We start from the raw sequence: 25,313 nt of genomic DNA on the forward strand, positions 1-25,313 counted from the left end.
TACTCTGTCTGATATATGTCTGTGAGAGAAGAGAATAAGCCCGTTTGCCAGGTGGCCACTTGGAGATTAATGGGCAATGGCAAACCAGTTGCCAGTTGACCATTCTTGCCACCACCTTTAAGTACGTATTTCAAAGTATCTTTCCTGCTCCTTCTGATAAAAAAAATTCTAGCATATTTATTGCTCAAGAAGTAACCATCTCAACATAAGCTTAATGTAACCACATTACTAAGTAAGATGTGTTTCATGGATCAATTACCTTCATGAAAATAGCAAGCCACATTAGTAACACTCTCATGAAGTGTCAAGCTTTTTTGCATTTGAGTGCCACAAAGGACACAAAGAGGAACTGTTACTTTTGGAGTTGGGGATATTGTACCAACCTAAGCTAAGCAATTTAGGCTAAGCAATGCGACTTTCTGGATGTGGGAGTTTCAAAGAAAGGAGTACTTCCAAATAGTGTGAGCAAGTAATGCCCAATCCGTGGCTAGTCCTTGAGCAAGTGTGAAAGAAAACTCAAAGCATTTCTGAATGGAATCAATGCTGTAATTAAATATCACGCTATATTCTTGGGATTATATCAACAAGCAATGGGGAGAAAGGGGCTTCAAATAAAGCAAACAGTGGATTGAGCCATTTATTAGAGACATTAGTAATGTCTACTTGACATTTGCCCTTAGATTCCATTGAAAATCTCTGAATAATCCATAAAGCAATTGTTTTGGGATAATTTATTGTGCCCTCTCTTGGCTCTTGGAACATTCCACCACCTCCTCTTCTCATCTTTCATTCCCACGTCCCCACATCTCTCTCCATTCTCTAATAGCTGTCTGAAGCAACTCTCGCAGACTTCCAAAGTATGGTCTAAGATTCTTCTCTGGATTAACAGAGCCTTTGTGACTACCTTAGCTTTTAAGTTAACCAATTCAAGTGAAACACAGCTGAAATACCCAACTGAGGATCTGATGTGAAAAGCACATTCTACACCAAGTGTGTCTATAATATTCATATTAATGAGTAAAATTCACAATCCCACATGAACTAGAATTGCTCAATTTTCCCCCCATGGTTTTGCCTCTTAATAGTCTTTTTCAGAGTTAAGCCACAGTCAAATATTCTTTATTTGTGCTTGTGAGTATGCAAGCTTCTAAAAGCTCTTTAGTCAACCTCCTCAGTCTTGCTTTCAATATTCTTCAAGGGATAAAAAAAATTGTTTCATATGTAACCTGAACACACGAAAATGTCCAAATCATTTTAGAAGGCAGTGAAATGTTAGAATAAGCACTACTAGAAAGTTTGCAATGTTCATAAACATTATCTGTGTGTGCTGCACATTTTCCCCTTTGATAGAATCTATCTACGTCAAGAAATGTCACTGGCAATATATATATATGGTTTTATGAATATAGGGCTTTTACCTCCTTGGTTAAGTTTATTCCTAGGTATCTTTTTTATTGTTGTTGTTGCAATGGTAAATGGGTGTTTTTTATTTTCTTTTTCTAGGAGTTAATTATTGGTGTATAGAAATGCCATTGATTTTTGGATGTTAATTTTGTATCATGCTACTTTCCCAAGTTCATTTATTAAAGCTAGCAGTGTTTAGTGGAGTCTTTAGGGTTTTCTAAGTACAATATCATGTCATCTACAAATAATGAGTTTTACTTCCTACTTTCCAATTTGGATGCCTTTTATATTTTCTTCTTGTCTGATTGCTGTCCTCTGCCAAAGTATTTTTCTTCCATTGAGATTCTTGATTTTTTTGTGAATTTGCTTCTTGGTGGGTCCCATAAAAATCATATTAACAATCCCATACACCAAAAGGTCACCAGTACCAGTTCAATTCCAATCCGTGCCCATGTATAGGTTTCAGTACTTATATTCCTGGTCAGGGTGTGAATGTGAGGCAACCAATCACTGTTTCTCTCTGTCATCCATGTTTCTCCATCTCCCTTCTTCTCTCTCTCAAATCAATAAAAACATTTTCTTAAAAGTTCATATTGCTAGTGAGGAAATTGCACTTTCCCTGCTCTCCAGGGACTGTTAGCCACAGAGAGAACATACCCAATTTGCCATCTTTTTCAGCATGTTGCCTGCCACTAGTGAATCGCAAGCCTGAACACAATTCCTCTCAAAGACTGTATTTGCTGCTGCTGAAGTTTTTGGAAACATCAGGCTTGAAAAAAGGTAATTTTACATGAGCTTGTCTGTTATTATCTGAGACCCTACTCTCTTTTTACTCCCTGCACCTGTCTTCAAAATGCAGCCTATTAGATTAGAAGTAGAAGCGGTGAAGTAGAAGAGCCTCTAAAGACATTTCCAAACCTATCAGTGGCCCAAAGTCAAGTCACAAGTACTGTGTTACTTACAGATTTGGTTAGAGAATTCCTTTTCTTTGTAGTACAGCAGACATCTTTGTAGTACAGGGAAAATGCTTCATCAGTTCAATATTCTAAATGGATATTACTGTAAATTTCCTGTGTGCCCATCTTATAGAGGAGTAAAGATTTCTAAATATCAACTGGTAATCATTTGATGCAAGACTTTGTGAGTAAGAGCTATGGGTACAGCCCTGGGAGTGCTGCTGAATACACACTTAGATTTAATGATATTTTTATGATTATGAGATAAACCAAAAATCCATTTCTAAGCCTGTAACATATTTATAACCATTGGGTAAGTGTGGGTACATCTTCAGAAAATTCAATAGAAACTAAATATAGTGCTGCTCTTTTTTTCATTGTTGATTTTTTCAATTAGCCTGATAACTATCTTTCACTGTTGATTCAGAAAGCTACTCTATACGCACTTTCCCCATTATTTGGACAGATGGAATTATAGTATTTGTTGATGATGAAACTCACAAAGGAGCACTCAATTTGGCTTTTTTTTTTCTTCTCCTATTTCTTTGACAGTCCCATATGCCTGAAGGTACTAACATAAGCAGCTGGTCATTTTTTAAAATGACACCTGCATTCACTCTCAGAGAAGATGAGGCTGAACAGGAAGGCAGACAAGGAGAATTATAGAAGGAATGAATTCACTAGAGCTTACCAGTTAAATTCCTTGTAATAATGGTAATTGTGCTTATATAACCCTAATATTTGCCAAATATCAAAGCCAAGAGCAACATTTTCCCTGTTCTTTAGAAAAATGTGTTCTGTTAAAGTAAAAACATACTTCCCCACACTCAGTAATACAGGTTTAAAAAAAAAAAAAAAAAAAAGCTTGTTCTGTACACTAGCCCTCAGTACTCTTCTCACTGCCATCTCAGTTAGGTTCAAGTCCTGGTCTTCTATTTTCTAGCTTTGTGACTCTGAGGCAAGTCACTTCACCTCTCTGAACTGTTTCCTATCATTAGAATAGAGGAAATTACAGTACCTACTCCAACCAGGTTTGCTGTTACACTCAAAATCAACATGAGAGAATGGGACACTATAAAGTCCTCTGCAATGCACAGACTCTAAAGACGTTTATAAATGTAATGTGATCCTATATACAGAGTAGTGATAACCTAAGTTCATGTGGTTGCTGGAGAAACTATAAGATCCCAAAGTGCTTCTTAATTAAAAAAGATACTTTTGATTGTATATAGTTTAGCAGGAAGTATACTGTATTATGTTCTGATTTCTTTAAGCATGCCCCTTTCATGAATTTTGAACCTATCAATTAGGCAAAGCATTTGGTTAAACAACCACCCCACTTTCTATTCAGACTAAGAGTTTATTAACTCCTTTGACACAAAGATGAGTGCACCCCCTCATCTAAGTGCCTGTCATATTCTCCCACACATCAAACACCTCCAGTTGACATGCAGATTTCTTCCTGCTTCCCCAGATGAAATCACATTTTTATAAGATGCACAAGAGAGATGGAATAGAATATGTATTTAGCATGACTCCTTTACTACATGCAAACAACCAACTGGCAGCTACTTGGCTGTTGGCCATTCAAATCCTAGAGTCCATCTGGCAATAGCATTGCATTTATTCCTCCAGGGGCTCACATATGTATACTGGATGGCAATTAACTCAAGCCATGGTTAAACAATTTTATTCCAGTTATTTTCCATATAAATATCCCAGCATGAATAACTAATTCATAGCCTATTGTCATTGGTTGTTCATGTGCACGCTGTATATAGACAAGCATTTCACAGAAATGATACCAACTTGTATTTGTATTATATTCTCATGAAGAGAATGTTATTGCCACATGTTATTTTATATTTCTCCTAACAATGGCCTTGGAGGGAGTAGGCAAGGCATATTCTAACCTCTCTTCTTTCTAAATAATGAGGCTAAGACATAGAAAGTTATTGCATAAGTAATACAACTAGTTAGTGAGAGGCCCAGGCCTAGAAGTCAGGGTTTCTGACTCCTAGTATTTTCTCTCTAGATACTGATTTAAATATTTGGTATCATATGGACAAAAAAGATTGGGATTTGTAGTCAATATCAGTGATAAGAGACAGAGGAGCTATAAAACAGCCACATCAGAACTCCCATCTCACTGGACCATCAACATGCAGCACTTCCAAGGCAAGTTCTTTGATCTTGTCAATGCAAGCACTGACTGTCCCATTTCATAGAAAAAAGTACTCTATGTTAATAGGACCATTCTTTTACATCCACCAAAAATATTGATGTTATCCTAAAACTAACAAGATTTCTTTTTTGTTAAATGTCTTTATTGATTAAAGTATCACATATTTGTCCTCATCCTCCCATTCCCATCCCAAACCCCTCCCCACCTATGCCTCCACCCCCCTGTTATCTGTGACCACTGGTTAGGCTCATATGCATGCACACAAGTCCTTTGGTTGATCTTTCCCCCTTTCTGCTACCCTCCCCTACCTTCCCTCTGAGGTTTGACAGTATGATCGATGCTTCCCTGTCTCCAGGTCTGTTTTTGTTCATCAGTTTATGTTGTTCATTATTTCCCCTAGATGAGTGAGATCATGTAATACAAGAAACATATTTATAAGAATCAAAAATGAGACAAGCAATAATGGTTATGCTGAGAGGCAAATGAATCAGTCTGTATTCTTTCTGGGCCAACAGTTCTTTTGAAACCCAATTTCAATGTCAAACAGTTCCTTATGTATACATGTCAGCAATGATATTTCAGTTCTGGATGGTGGACAAATAGTGGTAATGCAGGTCTGACCCTCTCTGGTTTGGTCCTGGGCAACCTGCAGCAATACACAGCTGCTAACTGCTGCTATGGCAAGACGTCATCAGTGTCTTCCATCTCTGAACTGTTTCTCTTCTGTCTTCATGGCTAGAGCAGTCCTGTCAATTCCTCTCTGTTGCAGAAATCCACATGGTTTCAGAGTTGTTTTCTGAAAATATACAAACTTATTCCCAACCAAAAGTTAATAAAGAAATATTTTCTATAAATTTGACTTGGGATCCTTTTTCATTTTTTGCCCAAACGATTTTCCTTTGGCATGTTTTGACACCATGTGTGTTTTTCATGGGTGTCTTGCTGCAATGCACAGGCTAATTCCTCCCTTCGCATTGGTCATTCTCCAAGATCCACTATCAACTCTTCAAATGGCTGTTTCTTTCTCAACTTTACATGAATACCTAAATACTTCTCCTCAGAAAATTCGTGACTAGCCTATCAAGTGAAACTCATTGGCTTCCTTCATGGTACCTGACATAATTTTATAATTATATATTCTTTTGTTCCCTTGTTTATTGGCTGGCTCATTTGTTCAAGAGACTCAAAATGCCAGGAGATAGAGACTATGGCTGTTTTGTTCATCACTGTATACCCAGTGCCTAATATAAACCCTTGCACAAAAATATGTATTGGATTAATTAATGCATGAATGAATGCATGCAGCAATATCCATGCAGGAAGGCAGATGTCTTCACCCAGAGAGATCTAGGTGCATCAGACTCTAAATGTGAGGGCAAAGGTTGAGTCAATAGGTATCAGAGGGCATATCAATAAATACCTGCCTGCTGTATTAGCCACAAAAACTAAAGGAGTCACAAATAATTTCCATTTACATTTTAAAAACTCCTCAATTAAATGCTTACTTGAAAAAATATACTTAAGTTAACCCAGCATTTCCTTCTCCCCCAGAAGCTCAGTTTCTCCTGACTCCAATCTGAAATTCACCAGCTAATCCCAACAACATTACTGTGAACTCACCCAATTTCTCAACCTCTTAGCTTCCCTTCAGGAACAAGCAGGAGAAAATTGCATTGCAAAGAGAACATCTTAGATCATTCATTAGCAATCATGGCATTAAAAAACCCTCAAAGATAAACATATCTGTGCTTAAACTGGTTGCATTCTTTCAGTTTCACTGGGACTGTATCTCTCATTATCCCACATATTTCTCATAAAGCTATTTTACTGTTTTTGTGTAATAAGTATGCATGTAGGACTATGAACTTTTGCACTGGAGAGGAGTTGAAAGTCAGAGTCATGTTATTAAGACACAAACATTGCAAATCATTTCACACTCTCCAGCTCTACTAATTAATGAAAGTAATTATCCAACAATAAGAGCTTTTTTCCTCTTTGTGTTTGGAACTGATCATAATAGAAAGTCCTCAGGCAAATTAGAAGTCTAGCAATTGCTTTGTTCAAAGTGGTAGAACACAGTAAACTGGAAGAGAGCACAGGAACAGAGCCAAGGAAAACTGGGGTGATTTAGGCTCACCCAGGAAATTTCTCACCTCAGAAATAGTCAATTTTCTAGTGTCTCTTCTCATATTTTAAGAGCAAATCAAGAATGATAGCTCTTGTGTGTCCCAGTTGAACCATAGGCTCTTCCTGAACTGAAATAGGTAGAGCTCATTGTTCATGCCAATGAAGGTGATTTTCTTGTCAGAGAAAGACCACTTGCTTTGGTGGCAAATCCCAATAAGGATCCCAGAGGTCATCAATTGGAACTGTAAATCCAAGCTACTGCTATAAGGGAGGGATTTAACCAGCCTCTATAGTACCCATCTCATTACAATTGCTCATGGAAGGTTTCATCCCTGGCACATGTATTCCATCCCTTGTTTTCTTCTTTATAATTTTTTCTAAGTAAAATTTACAGAGTAAAATGCACAACTCTTAGGTGTATACCATTTGATAAGTTTTGACAAATGCACACACCAGGTTAACCCATATCCCTATTAAGATATAGAACATTTTAATCATCCCAGAATGTTCCCTCATGCCCCTTTGTAGTAAACACACAGACATCACTCTCAGAGGTATAACTAACCTCATCATGACCTATTTTAGTACTTTATGTAAATGGAAATATATAACATTCTTGTTTATTGCTAAGTAGAATTCCAACACAGTTTGCTTTTCCCCTCACCAGCTGATGGACATTTGGGTTATTTCCTATTGAAGGTAAAAATAAATAAATAAATAAATAAATAAATAAATAAATAAAAACATTCTTTCTCATTCTTTCTCAGTGATTTTGTGGAAATAGGCTTCCATTTTATTTCTCTTTGGAAAACACCTAGAATAGGATTGCTGGGTCATAGGATAGGTGCATGCTTAAATATGAAACTGCCAGACTTTTTCCAAAATGATTATTGCATTCCACCAAGAGTATATAAATATTTCAATTACTTCACATCTTTGCTCATGCATGAAAGTCTCTTTAATTTTAGCCATTCCAGTGAATGGACAGTGCTATCCCATGGTTTTGATTTGTATTTGGCTAATGCTTAATGAAGTTGAGCATTTTTTTCATGTGCTTATAAGCCATCTGTACTTCTGCCATTGAGAAGTATCTGTTCAATTCATTTGCTTATTTTTAATTGGATTATTTTATTTCTAATTTTGGCATTATAAGAGTTATTTTTATATTCTGCATGTATGTCCTTTGTCTTAGTGTTGTAAATATTTTTCTCCCAGTCTGTGACTTATCTATTCATTTTCTGAATCATGTGATTTGGTGAGAGAAAGTTACAAATTTTCATGAAGTTTATCATATTTTTTCTTGTTTGCTATGAACTATGAATCTAATCAATTTTAAGTCATGCTGACTCTGCCTCCATAATTGGTCTTGAGTCTGGTCTTTTTTCTCTCTTTATTTTTACCAATGACCAACTCCATCATCTTTTCTCAAGACTACTACAAAAGTGCCTTAGATGTCCAAAATAGAACTCAACGATTCTCAACTCTCCATCTCCAACCCTATCTGTCCTTCCCTTGGTCTTCCCCACCTCTTTGAAAGTTCTACCATATAATTAGTTACTCAAGCCAAAACCTAAAAGTTATCCAGGACTTATTTCTCTCCCTTACATCCAACTCATTACTAAGTGCTTTTGATTTTACCTCCTTCCTATCTGTTAGTTGCATATGCTCTTCTCCATCTCCTCTTCCACAACCTTGGTTCAGGTTACCTTGACTACAGCAGCAGCTCTTAACTAGTCTCTCCAATTCCACTCTTGATCACTCTAATGTTTCCACAGAGACATTAGAGTGACTTTTCAGTTATCTATTACTGCATAGCAAAGCAACCCAATACAAAACATATAGTGGTGTAAAACAACTATTTTCTTGTGGCCATAGAATTCAGGGGTCAGGTTTGAGAAAAAACACAATGGGTCAGGCACTTCTTTGCTCCTTGATGTCCAGGAACTCAGCTGAGAAGAGAATTGAGCATCTGTGGGCTGAAGTCATCTGAAGGCTTCTTCATTTATTTATCTGGCCCCTGCCTGAGATGGCTTAAAAGCTGAGTTCAGCTGGCTCTGTCCATCAGAATGACTTTATGTGTCCTTTCCATGTGGCTTGGACTTCCTTATAGCTTGGTAGCCTCAGGAAAGTCAGATTTCAGTTCCCTTTACCCAGATTTGGCAGAAAATTACATACCCAGTCTCTCAACAGAATATGTTAGTTTAAAGCTATGTTTAAAAACAATCACAGTGACCATTCTAAACCACAAAGCAGATCATGACATTGCCTGATGAAGGCTTCCAATTGTCCTAGGAGTGACTCTCAAATTAGGGATACCTCCCTCTAGAGGGTTCCTCAGGGTCACTGGGGAGTAGTCCAATCTTCCAGGAGTTTGTGTTCTGTAGAGGTTATAAGCTCAATCAACCAGTTTATTCTTTTTTATGGACACTCTTCCACCAAGTTCATACAGGGCCAATTAGCTTAGATGGTACCTTGCAGGCCTGGTCACTCACAACTGCCCTTCTCTGCTGGCCTGGTCACCCCTAACTGCCCTCCTCTGAAGACCTGGTCCTCCTCAACTGCCCTCCCCTGCAGGCCTGGTCCTCACAACTTCCCTCCCCTGCTGGCCTGATAGCCCACTAATGGCCTCCCATGCTGGCCATCTTGTGGAGGCCATCTTGTGTCCATATGGGGGTGTCCATCTTTGACCACATGGGGCAGCCATTTTGTGTGTTGGTGTGATGGTCAGTTTGCATATTACCCTTTTGTTAGATAGGATATAATACTAGAGACCCGGTGCATTAAATTTGTGCACTTGCGGGCATCCCTCAGCCCAGCCTCTGCTCTCTTGAAGTCCAGGAGCCCTTGGGGGATGTCTAACTGCCAGCTTAGGCCCATTCCTTCTGGGGAGCAGGCCTAAGCCAGCAGTCAGACATCCTTAGCACTGCTATAGAGGCAGAGTGCTACTGCTGCTGCACTCGCCAGCCATAAGCCCAGCTCAGGTCTTCTGGTTAAGCAGCACTTCCCCTATGGGAGCGCACTGACCACCAGGGGGCAGCTTCTACATTGAGCATCTGTCTCCTGGTGATAAGTGTGTGTCATAGTGACTGGTTATTCCACCATTTTGTGAATTTGCATATTAAACTTTTATTATATAGGACTAGAGGCCCAGTGCACAAAATTTGTGCATGGTGGGGGTCCTCTCAGCCAAGCCTGCACCCTCTCAAATCCAGGACCCTTTGAGGGATGTCCGACTGCCAGCAATTGGACAGCCCTCTACCAATCCTGGACCACTGGCTCCTAATCGCTCACCTGCCTGCCCACCTGCCTGGTCACCCCTAACTGCTCACCCTTACCAGCTGATCACCCCTCACTGCCTCTGCGTGCCAACCAGGTCACCTCCAGCTGCCCCCTCCCTGCCAGCCTGGTCACTCCTAATCCTCCCCCTCCCCCGCCTCGTCGGCCTGGTCACCTCCAACTGCCCCCTCTGCCCATCTGGTCACCCCTAACTGTCCCCCCCTGCTGGTCTGGTTGTCCCCAACTGCTCCCCCCTCTGCCAGCCTGGTTGCCCCATGTAGTCTGCTTGTTCAGTTATTTGATCATCCCTCACTAACCCCACTGCCAGCCTGGTCATAGGCAGCCATCTTGTGAGGGTGTGAGGGTTAATTTGCATATTACCTCTTTATTATATAGGATGGGAGGGACTGACAGAGGTCAGAGGGGAAGGGGATAACATAGACAAAAGTGTGGTGATGGCAAGAGGTGGGGGGACTGGGTGGAGGAGGGTAAAGGGGGATAAATGGGAGACATCTATAATAGTGTCAACAATAGAATAAAACAACAATGATATACCACTACATTACATACCTATTGGGGGACGGGGGAGAATTACATTATGAACTATGTATTTACTACTTTGATGAAATTTAAAATATTGAAAAGAAAAATTTTGTCCAGAAAGGAGTGTTATTGAAATGTTTTAGGGTTTTTTTTTTGTTGTTGTTTGTTTGTTTGTTTGTTTGTTTTTATGGTAAAGCTAAGGAAGCTTCAGAACCCCTGTGAAGTCTGGATTTGTTCTTGGAGAGAGAGCAAGCAAGTTGCCACCAGCAGCATTTTGGATAACCTGCCTGAAATGATTTAAAAGAGAAAGACAGATTCCCCAAGCCTACAGTTATTTGTAATTTATTTTTTTATTCTAAATAAAGCCATTTTTGAACCTTATTTTTTTTTAAATCCCACCCACCCCCCCCGCAAAAAAAATTAGTCCTTTAGGTTCAATAAATTTTAGGCCTCACAAAACCTGTGTTAGTCCCTGAGGGTTTGGGTCTTCAAAAGAGTTTGGATTCATTCATTATATTTATTTGCTCCTTTTAATTCTTGTTCTAGAAGGAAAGTGAAGAGAGTTTTTTGCTCAGTAATTTTTATAATAAGAATTGTATTGGAACCTGCTACTTCTTTAAGCCCTTTGAAGATGGGAACAGAGCTGTATTGTGTTTCTATAATACAGGCACAAAATACAACTTTTATAAATATTTTTTGAACAAACAGATAAATTTCAGTACCATCAGGCATTACTTTTCCTTCTGCTCCATCTCTTTATTGAGACTTTTGTGCAAAGCATAAGTCTGAGGGGATAAGCAGCTAAAGCGGAATAAGGTTGTTCTTTCCAAACCCTAGATCCCATACTTTGATTTTACATAATAGATGCATTTCTGAATGACATTTTGAATTGGGAATATTAGATTTTGTTAATATCAACTCCCTTTACTCATAGAGGTTATTTTTAATTATGTTTAAACATTTCATACTATGAGGTGCAAAATATTTCACTTATTTCAAAATATTTTTCTTTGCACATTCTTTCTTTAGTAAAGTGAATTATCAAGATAGTAAGTCTATTTGGGTGGGGGGATCTGCTTAAAATGGGGTACACCAGTACTAAATTTGGCTCTAACAATGACTAATTTGGACACTATGTGTGGAGTTAGATGGCTGTTGGACATAACTATTTCTTTTTATCACTTTGCACCCACAGCAACTGCTTCAACCAGAGGCAGTGTCTTGACCCATTATGACCTCTTTGTCATGGTGTCTGTGGGGCATCTACTGCATGAGGCCTGGGCAATCAGCCAGGCATTGATCTTCCCAAGATGGCAGCAACATGGAGGAAGGCATGTCAGGGGCAGAGTCCCATTGGCAGAGGTGGAGCAGGGAGGCACACAGGGAGAGCTTAAACATCTATAGGACTGGTTATTGGTGTGAATGTGTAGCTTTTATCAGGGCAATCTGTAATTCTGATCACACTTGCACTGGCAGCTTCCCTCCTCCTCTCTTCTCCTCCCATGCCAGTGGGTTGATAGCTGAGGGGAGTGGCAGCTGCTGGTGAGGCTAGATGCAGGCTCATGAAAGTGAAGACCTGAGGTGCGGGTCCCCTTTGGGGCACTGGGATGGCCTGTGTGAGGGGCCTCTGGTAGTTTGAAAGCTGGGCACACCCCCGATCATGGCACAGGTCCCCTCTTGGACACTGGGCCAACCTTCTCAAGGGGCTACCTGCAGTTTGAAGGCAGGCCATGACCCCAATCATAGCAGGGGTCCCCTTATGGTGACCACTCATTTGGTCATTTTGGTCATGATGCATCTTGGCCTTTTATTATATAGGATAGTCATTAAATGACTAAAATAATTTATTGCTCACAATGTAATAAGCTCTATGCTAAATCTTGGCCTCTAGTCTATACTAATAAAAGCCTATGTAGTTCGTGGGCCCTTACGCAATGCCCTCATGTCATCACAAGATGGCTGCCACATGATGGCTTCCACAAGATGGCCACCACAAGATGGCTGGCAGGGGAGGGCAGTTGTGGGTGATTAGGCCAGCAGGGGAGGGCAGTTGGGGGCAACCATGCCTTCAGGGGAGGGTAGTGGGAGCAAAATCAGGCCAACAGGGGAGCGCAGTTGGTGGCAATCAGGTCAGCAGGGAAGGAAAGTTGGAGGTGACCAGGCCTGCAGGGTAGGGCAGTTGGGGGTGACCAGGCCAGCAGGGGAGGGCAGTTGAGTGCAACCAGGCCAACAGGAAGGGCAGTTGGGGGCCATCAGCCTGGCAAGGGAGGGCAGTTGGGGTGATCAGGCCAGCAGGGGAGCAATTAGGCATCAATCAAGCTGGCAGGGGAGTGGTTAGGGGGTGGTCAGGCTGGCAATCAGGAAGGCAGGCAGGTGAACAGTTGGGAGCCAGCAGTCCTGTATTGTGAGAGGGATGTCCAACTGCTGGTTTAGGCCCTATCCCTGCCTAAACCAGCAGTTGGGCATCCCCCGAGAGGTCCCAGATTGGAGAGGGTGCAGGCCGGGTTAAGGGACACCCCCCTCCCATGCATGAATTTCATGCACCAGACCTCTTAGTACTATATAATAAAAGCCTAATATGCTAAGTGTCCAGTCCTGTCAGCCATTTAACCAATCAAAGTGTAATATGCTAATAATATGCTAAGGCCACTCAACCACTCGGTATGATGTGCACTGACCACTAGGGGGCAGATGCTTCAACTGGTAGGTTAGCTTGCTGCTGAGGTCCAGCTAATCAGAACTGAGAGAGACGGGCCAGACAGGCCCTGGAGCCTTCCCTTGATCCCTCCCTGGCTGGCCAACCTCCCATGTCCCTCCTGGGCTTCAATGGTACGCCAGTGGGAGTCCCTTGGTTTGCCCTGCACCCTCTAGCAATCCAGGACTCCTCAGTGGATGTCAGAGAGCCAGTTTCAGCCCGATCCCACAGGCCAGGCCAAGGGACCCCAGTGGTGCATGAATTCGTACACTGGACCTCTAGTATGTATATAAGTTCTTTGGTTAATCTCTTCCCTTCCCCAACCACCACCCTCCCCTCTGAGATCTGTCAATCTTTTCATGTAGCCATGCCTATGGACTTATTTTGTTGTCCATTTGTTTTGTTCACTGGATTCCACAAATAAGCAAGATCTGTGATACTTGTCCTTCTCTGTCTAGAGCTATAAATGATTATTTTCCTTAGCATAATAATATCCAGATCCATCCATGTTGTCTCAAAGGGTAAAAGAGCCTTCTTTTTTGCAGCTGCATAGTATCCCATTGGGAAAATGGGCCACCTTTTGTATCCACTCATTTACTGACGTGCACTTGGGCTGTTTTAAACAACCAAGAACTTCTGAGTTCTTAGAGATCAAATTCAGCCCTTGGTCCTCACCCCATGCTCATTACTAGGGGCACATTCATTCTCCTGCAGTCCAAATATAGCAATGTGGTCTAATTATCCCTTGCCAAACCCATCCAGACTACAAGCTGTCAGTGTAAACAATGCTTTCTGAGTGAAGTTGGGGTTAATTTTGTGCCCCTTTTCAGCTGTCCTGCCTAGTCTCTGGCTTTCTGGATTACCTTAGTCTAATCCCTTGTTCTATCTTTGCCACCTAGGCTTTCTGCCTCCTTGCAAACCACCCTCACTCCATGCCCTAACCCATCTATCACTCTTAAAACTTATATAGGCTCAGTATGATATCATTGCAATACTCACTGCAACAGTTGTAGGGGAAAATCTGTGTGCAGTCTTTGCATCACGCAAGATTCAGGGACAAGACACAATAGCAGTCTTTTTTTTTTTCTCTTTGCCTTCTTCACTTTCCTTTTCAATTGCAGACACCATGCTGATTATGCCACTCTAATAAGGCCCTGATCAATGCAAATGAGTTATTTTATGATCCCTTAAGCTGTATTCTTGTTATTATTACACCTCACAGAATCACATTAGCTTTCACAAAACAAACCAGCATTGATTTGCTGACTCACTCTATGGTCTCCAATGACGTCCAATCTTTCCATTATGTTTGCTTCTCCAGGAACGAAAAGAATTGATTTCCTCTCCAGCCCGCCATAAGAAGTTCCTGTTCACTTACCGCTCCCAGTCTCCCCACCCCGACTCTCAATACTAAAATTGGAGGAGTGTGGAAAGCAACAAAACCCTGAGGTCTACTTGTTAAACCTTTGAACAACAATAAAACAAAGGCATCACAAGAAGAAAGCTAACGGCTTTTTCCTACTTTCCTCCAGACCTCTCCAATTTTTGTTTTTAAAAAATTGGATAGCTAAAAATACGGTTTCTTTTATAGGCTATAAATTTATACAGTGGGGTAGTTAAAAGGTAAAGTTATAGAATCAGAGAGATCTGGATTTAAAATCCAGCTCCAAAACTTCCTAGTGATCCTGAACAAATCCCTTTGCCTAAGACCTCAGTTTTACCACTTGCAGAATGGGAGTAATTATAATACAGTCAGTAATGCTATAATATTATGTATGTAAAAATCACTGTTCTAGGAGGGCAGCTAGGAGCTGAGTGGAGGTGGGCAAAGGAAGGAAATGGGAGACATCTGCAATAGTGTCAACAATAAAATAATTACTTTTTTAAAAAATCTGAAAAAAATGAACGATGCAAATTGTGTATAAAAGCCAAAAGACTAATGGGAAAATAAGTTTAGAGGTACAACACTCAAAACCTTCAGCAACAACACAATAAAAAAGATAGGAACCTAATAAAACAGCATCCAGTTTTAGATGTATTAAATGGTTAAGTAATATATAAATACTATAACAAATGTGACACTTTCACAAGAACTGAACTTTGTTTGTGGCAGTGTCTGTTGGAAAACTTGCACCTTGCAAGTTCTTGCATAGTGATGGAAGGATGCTGATCTGAAATTAGAAAGTTATAGTAGCAGATATGGACAGGTGTACATATCACACATGGTGAACTGACAATGCTGGTGGATGTGCTACTAGTAAGCATGGTGTGTGCATGAAGTTCATATGTACACACGTTTTGTGTACTCCTATGTGACTCATTTCAGCTGAGTGCAGTTTCTTGTGTTCATGTAGGGTTTCTAGTGGAAGAAATCACACATAAGCAAACACAAAATTCATGTTATGCTAAAATCGTTCCCTAATATATAAATCACATTGGAAACAATCACATTTTTCAAAACAAGAGTTATAGCAGAACTGACTGTACCAATCTCCTGTGCTTGGGAAAATTACATTAAATAATACCTTTAGCAAAAGGCCTGGCACATAGCAAACTTCCAACAGGTGATAGTTACAGTTATCAAAAGTAGCAGTAATAGCTCAACCCTAGGGGACCTTATAGTTCCTGCAGATGGAACCTGGAACCGCCTTGATGTGGGTCTTCCTTTACACATCTGGTAAGAGGAAATGGAAACCCAATAAAGCTCAGCTCTGTTCCCACAACCTACCTGCTAACCAAGTGCCTGTGACATTTGGTTCTAAGATATCTTATGGCTCTAGAGCACCAGACAGTGGCTAGGCAATGCAGAATCTAAAGAATAGCCAAGGCCTAAAAGAGTGTCCTCTCTGATGATCAGTGAGAAGAGTGAAGCATGAGGAGGTTGGGGTGAGCTGGCTGAATGGTCTCTAATAGGGAGACATTGTTAGTTCTGGAGCAGACCAGACACAGGATAGAGCCACTATTTAGAGCAAATGTCAGCAAACTTTTTCTATAAAAGATAAGATAGTAAGTTTCTAGGCTTTGCAGGCCATAGGATCTCTGTTATACCGAATCAAATTTATTATTGTAGCATGAAAGCAGCCATAGAAATATATATATATATATATATATATATATATATATATATATATATATATGAATGCACATGGCTGTATTCTAGTAAAACTTTATTTACAAAAACAGGCAGTAAGCAATATTTTGTGTTTAGGCCATAGTTTTCCAAACTCTACTTTAGAAAAAATCCAACTTAATATATAATTGGTGCCACAAATGCAAGCTACATAGGTAACTTTAAAATTTTCTAGAAGCCACATTTTAAAAAATCAAAAGAAAGAGGTGTAATTAGTTTTAATAGTATGTTTTATTTAACCTAATATATACAAAACATTCTCATTTCAACAATAAACAAAACAATTATTAATAAAATATTTTACATTTTTATCATACAAAGTCTTTAAGATTTAGTTTAGGTTGAATTATGTCCCCATAACACATTTTGGAGTCTTAACCCCCCAATACCCTTGAATGTGACCTTATGTGAAAATCAGTTCTCCACAAATTATCACATTAAGGTGGGGTTATTAAGGTAGGCTCTAATTCAATATGCCTGTTATTCTTATGAAAAGAGAAATTTTGGACACAGAGACAGACAACACACAAAGAGAGAATGGCATGTAAAGACAAAGGTAGAGATTTTGGTGATGTAGCAGAAGACAAGAAATGCCAAAGATCACCAACAAACCACCAGAAGCTAGGGATGAGGCATGGAACAGATTCTCATCCCTAGCAATAGAACCAACCTGCTGACACCTTGATCTCAGACTTCTAGCCTCCATATTGTAAGGAAATAAATTTCTGTTACTTAAACCACTCAATTTGTGGTACTTAGTTATAGCAGTCCTAAAAAATTAATATAAAACCTAAGTCTTTGTATTTTACATTTACAGCACAATTCAATTCATACTAATCACATTCTGAGTGAACAACAGTCATCCATTGTTAGTGGCCACCACATGGGTACTGCAACTTGAAAGAGAGCAACTTGGTACCCCAAAATGAATTGATTGTTTTAGGTAGAGAAAGGATTCAGGGATACAGGGAGCATGAGAATTACATGTATGAAAATAACTTTTTTAAAAACCTTTACCTCTCTTAAAAATGTATTAAATGAACCCTAACTGGTTTGGCTCAGTGGATAGAGAGTCAGCCTGTGGACTTAAGGGTCTTAGGTTTGATTCTCTTCGATGTTTCTATCTCTCTCCCTTCCACTCTGTAAAAAAAAAAAAAAAAAAAAAAAAAAGAAATATGTTTTTTTAAATGTAATAAATGAGACATTGTTTACTTTCAATAATTTGGAGCCCTCGGAAACTGATCACAGCATGTGCAAGGAGTGCTCCGTGTTCTTTTTTATTTTTTTTAAATATATATGATGTTTTTATTGACTTCAGAGAGCAAGGGAGAGGGAGAGATAGAAACATCAATGATGTTTGTTGCCTCCTGCACGCCCCCTACTGGAGGTCAAGCCCACAACCCATACATGTGCCCTTGACCAGAATCGAACCCAGGACCTTTCAGTCCGCAGGCTGACATGCTATCCACTGAGCCAAACCGGCTAGGGCGCTCCATGTTCTTTACTTTTGACCAAAGTAATTTCATTACAGAACTCTGGTTTTCCTTCCATGGTGTGTGATCATTTTTGTCTCCTGCCTGATTTCCTCTTAACTCAGTATGTGACATTTTCCCTTCAAGTAATTTGGCAGTTTCATCATTTTATTGATCTTATATTCCCCATTAACTGTATTCATGCATTCAATATATCTTCTGAAATGACAGGAAAATTGTAACAAAAAGACTCATTCTATTTCTGATATTTGACTGCTGACAGCTTTTGAGCTCCTTTACCCTTTTTCCCTTTTGCCCCCCATCTAGCAAACCAATAAGAAAGCTTGGGCACTATCTCCCTTGGTGCTGGTGAGGAAGTTCAAACCAAGAACATCCACAACACATGTGCAGGAATGCTCACCCAGCCCCATCTTCTTCTATATATATATATATATATATATATATATATATATATATATATATATATATATATTATTGATTTTTCACAGAGAGGAAGGGAAAGGGATAGAGAGCTAGAAACATCGATGAGAGAGATACATCGACCAGCTGCCTCCTGCACACCTCCCACCGGGGATGTGCCCACAACCAATGTACATGCCCTTGACCAGAATCGAACCTGGGACCTTTCAGTCCACAGACCGGCGCTCTATCCACTGAGCCAAACAGGTTTTCTGCATAGCCCCATCTTCTAACCACAATAAAATTCAGTCACTCACCCCTCCTTCACTCAACCTAAATTGTAAATTGACAAAGTTGAAAGCTTGCCCTACTCTTCCTGAAAGCCTCATGATATGAATAATAAAATTTTTCACATACTCTTCATGCATGTGTGACATCATCAGCCTCAAGATTCAAACCAATTTTGAGTGGACTAGGAACCATGATCCTGTCCTCCGCATAGAAACCTCAAGACAATTGGTGCAGTGAGCACCAATAGTCTAAGAGATGACCACCACCTCCAGGAGTTCTTGTTTCTACTGCTTTCAGCTTACTCATTCTCTCCAAAGTCTGCTGGTAAGTACTTTATATACTTTGACATACTGCCTCTTCCTGCTGCCTACTGTACTGCTACCTACCAGTGAGCTTGCATTGGAGATTTTCTACATTGAGCAAATCCTGGAAATATGGAGAACACTTTGTAAAATATATGATTGTCTAACCACAATGCTGCACACCTGAAACTAATATAAAATAATATTGACAGCAAAAAATAATAAATATATTTTTGTTTAAGTAGGGGGGGGGGAAATCTTAGCAAGCCTCAGGTACCAATTTAATCTACCCAAGTCAGGAGTTATGCTTTTAGGGCTAAGAGTATAGGGATTGAGAACCCTTCTTAAAGTGGCTCTGGGTTGGGTATCTCAGCGTATATGCCTCAGAGAGAATCATGTGTTGCAATTCTTGCATTAGCTATGATTGATGCTAGACTCAGGAAAATAACAATAGTCTAAGAGATGACCACCAATAGTCTAAGAGATGCACACCTCCTTTACCCTTTTGAGCTCCTTTATCCTTTTGGTAGGTTGAATGTTTCAACCAGGCATTGGTCCTATTTCATAATGTTCAGGGGGGAAAAAACTTGATAATATGCATAATATGGTGGAATGGGTGATTACTAGTGTGAGAAAGGATAGTCACTATGTGATCACACTCCAAAAAGCCAAAGCTCATTATGATCCTAAATGCTTCTGATACAACAAAGATCCTGACAGTTAGGATTATAGAAGGGAAAACCCATGGTAACCCCGAAGTATAAACCCTTATGAAAAGCATCCTAAATGTTTCTTTTTAAAATTTCTTATTGATTAATGTAATACATATGTGTCCTTATCCCCCCCCCATTGCCCCGACAACCTCCCCCCCAATTCATGCCCTCACTCCCCTATTGTCTGTGTCCATTGGTTGTGCTTATATGCATGTATACAAGTCCTTTGGTTGATCTCTCTCCTTTACCCCCACCCTCCCCTACCTTCCCTCTGAGGTTTGAGGGTCTGATTGATGTTTATTTGTGTCAGGATCTACAACCCTTGTGCACTGCTGGTGGGAATGCAGACTGATGAAGCCACTGTGGAAAACAATATGGAGATTACTCAAAAAATTAAAAATGGAACTCCCATTTGATCCAGTAATTCCACTTCTAGGAATATATCCCAAGAAATCAGAAACACCAGTCAGAAAGGATATATGTACCCCTATGTTAATAGCAGCACAATTTATAATAGTTAAGACTTGGAAATAACTTAAGTGCCAAAGAGCAGATGATTGGATTAAAAAAATGGTCATACATCTACACAATGGAATACTACACTGCTGTAAAAAAGAAGGAACTCAACATTTGCAACAACATGGAGGAACATAAAGAACATTATGCTAAGTGAAATAAGCCAGTTGGAGAAAGATAAATAGCACATGATCTTACTCATTTATGGAATATAATGAACAACATAAACTGATGAACAAAAATAGATCCAGAGACAGAGAAGCATTGTACAGACCGTCAAACCTCAGAGGTAAGGCAGGGGAGGGGAAGGGGGAAGAAATCAACCAAAGGATGTGTATACATGCATATAAGCATAACCAATGGACACAGACACTAGTGGGGTGAGGGCATGTGCAAGGGCATGGGAGTGGTCCGGGAGAGGTCAATGGGGGAAAAGGGAGACATATGTAATACTTAAAAAAAAAAAAAAAAATTTAAATAAATGGCTGAAACCAGTTTGGCTCAATGGAGAGCATCTGCCTGTGGACTGAAGGATCCCGGGTTCGATTCTGGTCAAGGGCATGTACCTTGGTTGCGGGCACATCCCCAGTGGGGGGCGTGCAAGAGGCAGCTGATTGATGACTCTCTCATTGATGTTTCTGGCTCTCTGTCCCTCTCCCTTCCTCTCTGTAAAAAAATCAATAAAATATATATTTTTAAAAAATAAATAAATGAATAGTGCTTAATAGTGGATTACTTCAACCTTAATTCCATAATACCTTTAATTGAGTCCACACTCAATTAAGGGTACTTGTAAGTAACAGCATAAGTGGGATTAAGTAAAATTTGAAAGATGTAATTCACTAGAATGACATAGAAAGGTCACTGATAGTTGTTATACTCACAGTTATAGTTTATTACAGTGAAAGGACACAGATTAAAACCAGCGAGAGGAAGAGACACATTGGGGCAAAGTCCAGGGAAGTTCTAAATGTTTAGCTTCCAGTTGTCTTATATCACAGAGTCATGGGCAGCATTACTTTACTGTTATTTATATGTAACAGTAAAAATTGAGTGTTGTGAATCATGGAAGTTCACCTGAGCCTTGAGTCCAGAGATTTTGGGGTGATTTGACCACATAAATGTAATTGTCCATGTGACTGACCTCAATCTCCATGACCCAAAGCCCCACACTAAATCACATTGTTGGTATGGACCAAGGTCCTGAAGCAAGCAAAGATATCCCTATCAGGCATAGAATTTCAAGGGCTTAGATATTACCTCTAAGAAGCCAAGGGCAAAGCCTGAATCTGTCTTTGGGAAAAGTTTAATTATTTACTACATAACTCCCATAACCAATATTATTGAAATTATTGACTCCATCCCATTGGCAACTGGAAAATATTTTGCTTTTATAGGTTTGCTTAATATGCTCTATTCGGTGCCCTGGTCTTCAGATAGAATGATACACCTTCACCCAGCTATATATGGAGTATCTCAACAACTCTATTATTTTACACAATCTTTGCAAGTAAGATCTAAATTGCATCCAGCCGAAGCTGGTTTGGCTCAGTGGTAGAGTCTGCAGACTGAAAGGTCCCAGGTTCGATTCCGGTCAAGGGCATGTACATTGGTTGCGGGCACATCCCCGGTAGGGGGTGTGCAGGAGGCAGCTGGTCGATGTTTCTCTCTCATCGATGTTTCTAGCTCTCTATCTCTCTCCCTTCCTCTCTGTAAAAAATCAATAAAATATATATATTTTAAAATAATAAATTGCGTCCAATTTTCCCTATGAGCACAGGTATGATATGACACTGATGACATCTTCCTCTGATGAGATTCATCTGACACACTCATTCAGGACATGCAAATATTTACAAAGAAGGTCACAAAAAGGGATGAACCATTGCCCCACACAGAGTTCAAGGTTCCATGCTTTGGTTTAATTCCTAGAAATCATTTGGCCAGCCAAAGGCCAATCAATCCCTGATGCTGTCAAGAAATAGCTATTGATGCTCTTAGCACCCACATCATTGAATCAAGCCAAACATCTTTTAGACATTGTTCTGGTTCTGGAAGCAACATTGTTTGTTTGTTTCTTCAACTTTTACTTAATCCCACTTATGCTGTTACTTACAAATCAGTACATCTTGAATAAGGCTCCCTCCAACAAAAGGCTATAGAATCTGTCCAAACTGTAAGACAAGAAGCATACTCATTAGTGTTCTCCAGAGATTCCATCACTATACACTGAGTGGCCAGATTATTATGATCTCTGAATGCATAATAATCTGGCCACTCCTATATAATAAAAGACTAATATGCAAATTGTCTCCTTGATCAGGAGTTCAACCAGCAGGCAGGCTGGCCAACCTATGTCTCCTCCCCCTGGCCAGGCTGGCTGGACCCCACCCATGCACTAATTCATGCACCAGGCCTCTAATTAATACACACACACACACACACACACACACACACAAAGTGGCCAGATTATTATGTGTTCAGAGATCATAATAATCTGGTCACTCAGTGTATAGGCTTTAGCAACCTCCTTTCATGCCTCTTGGTGTTTCTTGACCATCTATGATAACTGTAAGTTGTCAATGCAAAAAAAAAAAAGAAAAAAAGAAAAAAAATTATGGTGCAAATAAACTATTCTCCTCATCCCTGTACTGCATGCATATAACAATTTATGGCTATATACAGGACCCTTCTGAAAATGGAGACTCTCAACAGGTGACTCTGCACCCAGTTACCCAGTATGCTTTTGATCATGAAAGCAGCATCCCTCCTAATTGAAATGAAAACAATACCTACGTGATTGAGCCAAGTTTGGGCCCTCTGGTATATTGTACCTACAGGGATGATGGCCATCCTCTCTTCAGCCTTTTGACAGATCCAAGGATACTGAAGAAGATGAGCCACCTCCCAGACTCAATGACCACCTTGTGAGCTCCTTGGAATCAACTAGGTAATTATAAAAGGGTGTTTTTACACTTTACAGACAGCAATGCTGCTGAAGACCTGTTGCTGTCTGTCATCTAACCTCGATGTCCCTAATTAAGGACAGTGTCCAGTGTCAGACAAATTGGCCAAACTTTAGGCAATCATCTTTAGCACTAGAGGATACCCTGAGACTAGCAATTGGTCCCCTACGCACATTTTTACAGACTGGTCGCTGCCAATGGTCTGGCCATCTGGTCTAACCAATGGCAATAACAATTTCTTATCCAAGGTTTCCCTTTTCAAGTAAAAGAACTCTGGGAACTTTTTGCTTCACAGATATCCAAAATATCAATCAAACCCACATATCTTTGTACATATTTAATGCCACAATACAAGATCTTAGCAAGTTGCTCCTTATTCTCTTCTGAGATCCAGACATCATTGATAGTGAACAAGGCATTCGTTTTTTTTTTTTTTTTTCTCAGAATACAAAATTCTGGACACACACACACATACACACACACGCACACACATGCACACACTCACTTAGCCAGTCAATTATATTACTGGTTTCTGACTGCAAGCTTCATAGAGCAACATAATGGATTACTTGAAGAAGTTGAAATTAAATTAAATATAACATGGCACAATTCAGTCATCAGTAAAACATTAGAGGTGAATTGTAATAAAGAGTCTGGCTCCATTTTTCATGTTTGATCACTGACAGCTCCAAGCCCTACTTCCCCTTTCCCTTTTGCCCCACTTTTGAGTAAGCATATGAGAAAACATTGGTGATCCCTCCCTTGGTGACAACAGGGAAGTTCAACCCATCAAAATAGCCCATGCATGGGAACACACCCTAACTCCTACCCCAGTGGTCAGCAAACTGCGGCTCTTGAGTTTAAATACCCTAATTACAGTAAAACCAAAGCCACTAGCCCCTTCTTTTATTCAATTTAAATAGACCTGTTTGGCAGCTTGCTCTGCTCTCCTTAGAAAGCCTCGTGATATAATAACTTATTAATACCCTTTTTATATCATCAGACTCAATTTCAAAATCTATTTGAGGTAAAGAATTGATCCCACCCCTTTCAGGGCAACCAAACAACAGAGATTCTATCAATTAATAACTAATATAAAACATAAATCACATTTCTAATGAAAGCTAACACCATCTCCAGAAGAAATTGACTTCTAGTCACAAAAGGAGATTTTTGTAATTGTACCTATGAGGGAAGAAGACATTTTAGAAGCATATATAACACGTCATATACTTCCCTCACTCTCTCTTAGCTATAAATTATTTTCCCCTTAAATATATTTGTGAAAGCTTACTTTTCGCCAGGCAGAAAAATGCAATACTCAAAGCCATCATCTGTACAGAAATCCTAATAAAGGATTTATTTTTTAAAGAACTGCAATGTCACAGCCACCCTGGTATTTTTAATCCTTGAAAAAGGGAGTCAGCACTGTCCTAGAAAGCTTTGTTAATACTATAGCCCTAACACATTTGACAAACCAAAAAACAGTAGCAGCAGGAGGATTTAAATTCTGAGTAGGTTTCATACAAATGAAGGGTCTGGAAGAGGTAATATAGTGACAATGATATTGACAAGTGCCATATCAACCAAAAATCTGCTTGTTGCCTTGTGAAAATCTTCTTGATGGTCAGGCACTTGGTTTGTGTCTGTAAATTACTGTAAGAATAAAAAGCTTCTCTTGGAATAAAATCCATTCTAGGGGTGCTAATACTGTTCAGGAAAGGGGAACTTGATTCTGGAAATCTCTTTGTTTTTGTGTGTGTGTGTGTTTTGTTTTTTGTTTTGTTTTTTCAGTCCAATCCTACACAGAAGATACCAATTTCCGCTTCCAATAAAAAGAGAAAATAAATATGCATTTATGTGAAAATGTGAAGCAAAAAAGCACCTCCAGAGGCATGCCTGCCGATCAAGATTGTGCTTCTAGGCAGGGCTTTTCAGAAATACTGCATTTCCACAGAATGAGATTTCATTTTCTTCCTTTACCAAACACTGATTACAAGCCTCACAGAGATCTTTCTGGATCTAACTTCCATTCTTCTTTCTTTGGTTCTGTACTCATTGTTTTGGAGATTGTTTTCCCTATACCTTATTGGTAGATTTGATGGTGGTTCAGCATCCTGTTAGCTTGGGATAAATATGCTATTTAACCCAGCCTTGTCCATGGGTTTATAAACTCAAATATACTTACATTTTATAAAATGTTCACCCTGGCATTAGTTCCCCTTGAACATATATGCTTCTCTCTCTTTCCTAGGAGTCACTGTGTTTCACTATTCCTATGTGAAAATAATTCTAATGGAAGACTTTTTACTCCTCC

Source organism: Pipistrellus kuhlii, unplaced genomic scaffold, assembly GCF_014108245.1.
Source record: "Pipistrellus kuhlii isolate mPipKuh1 unplaced genomic scaffold, mPipKuh1.p scaffold_m20_p_19, whole genome shotgun sequence".
NCBI lineage: Eukaryota > Metazoa > Chordata > Mammalia > Chiroptera > Vespertilionidae > Pipistrellus > Pipistrellus kuhlii.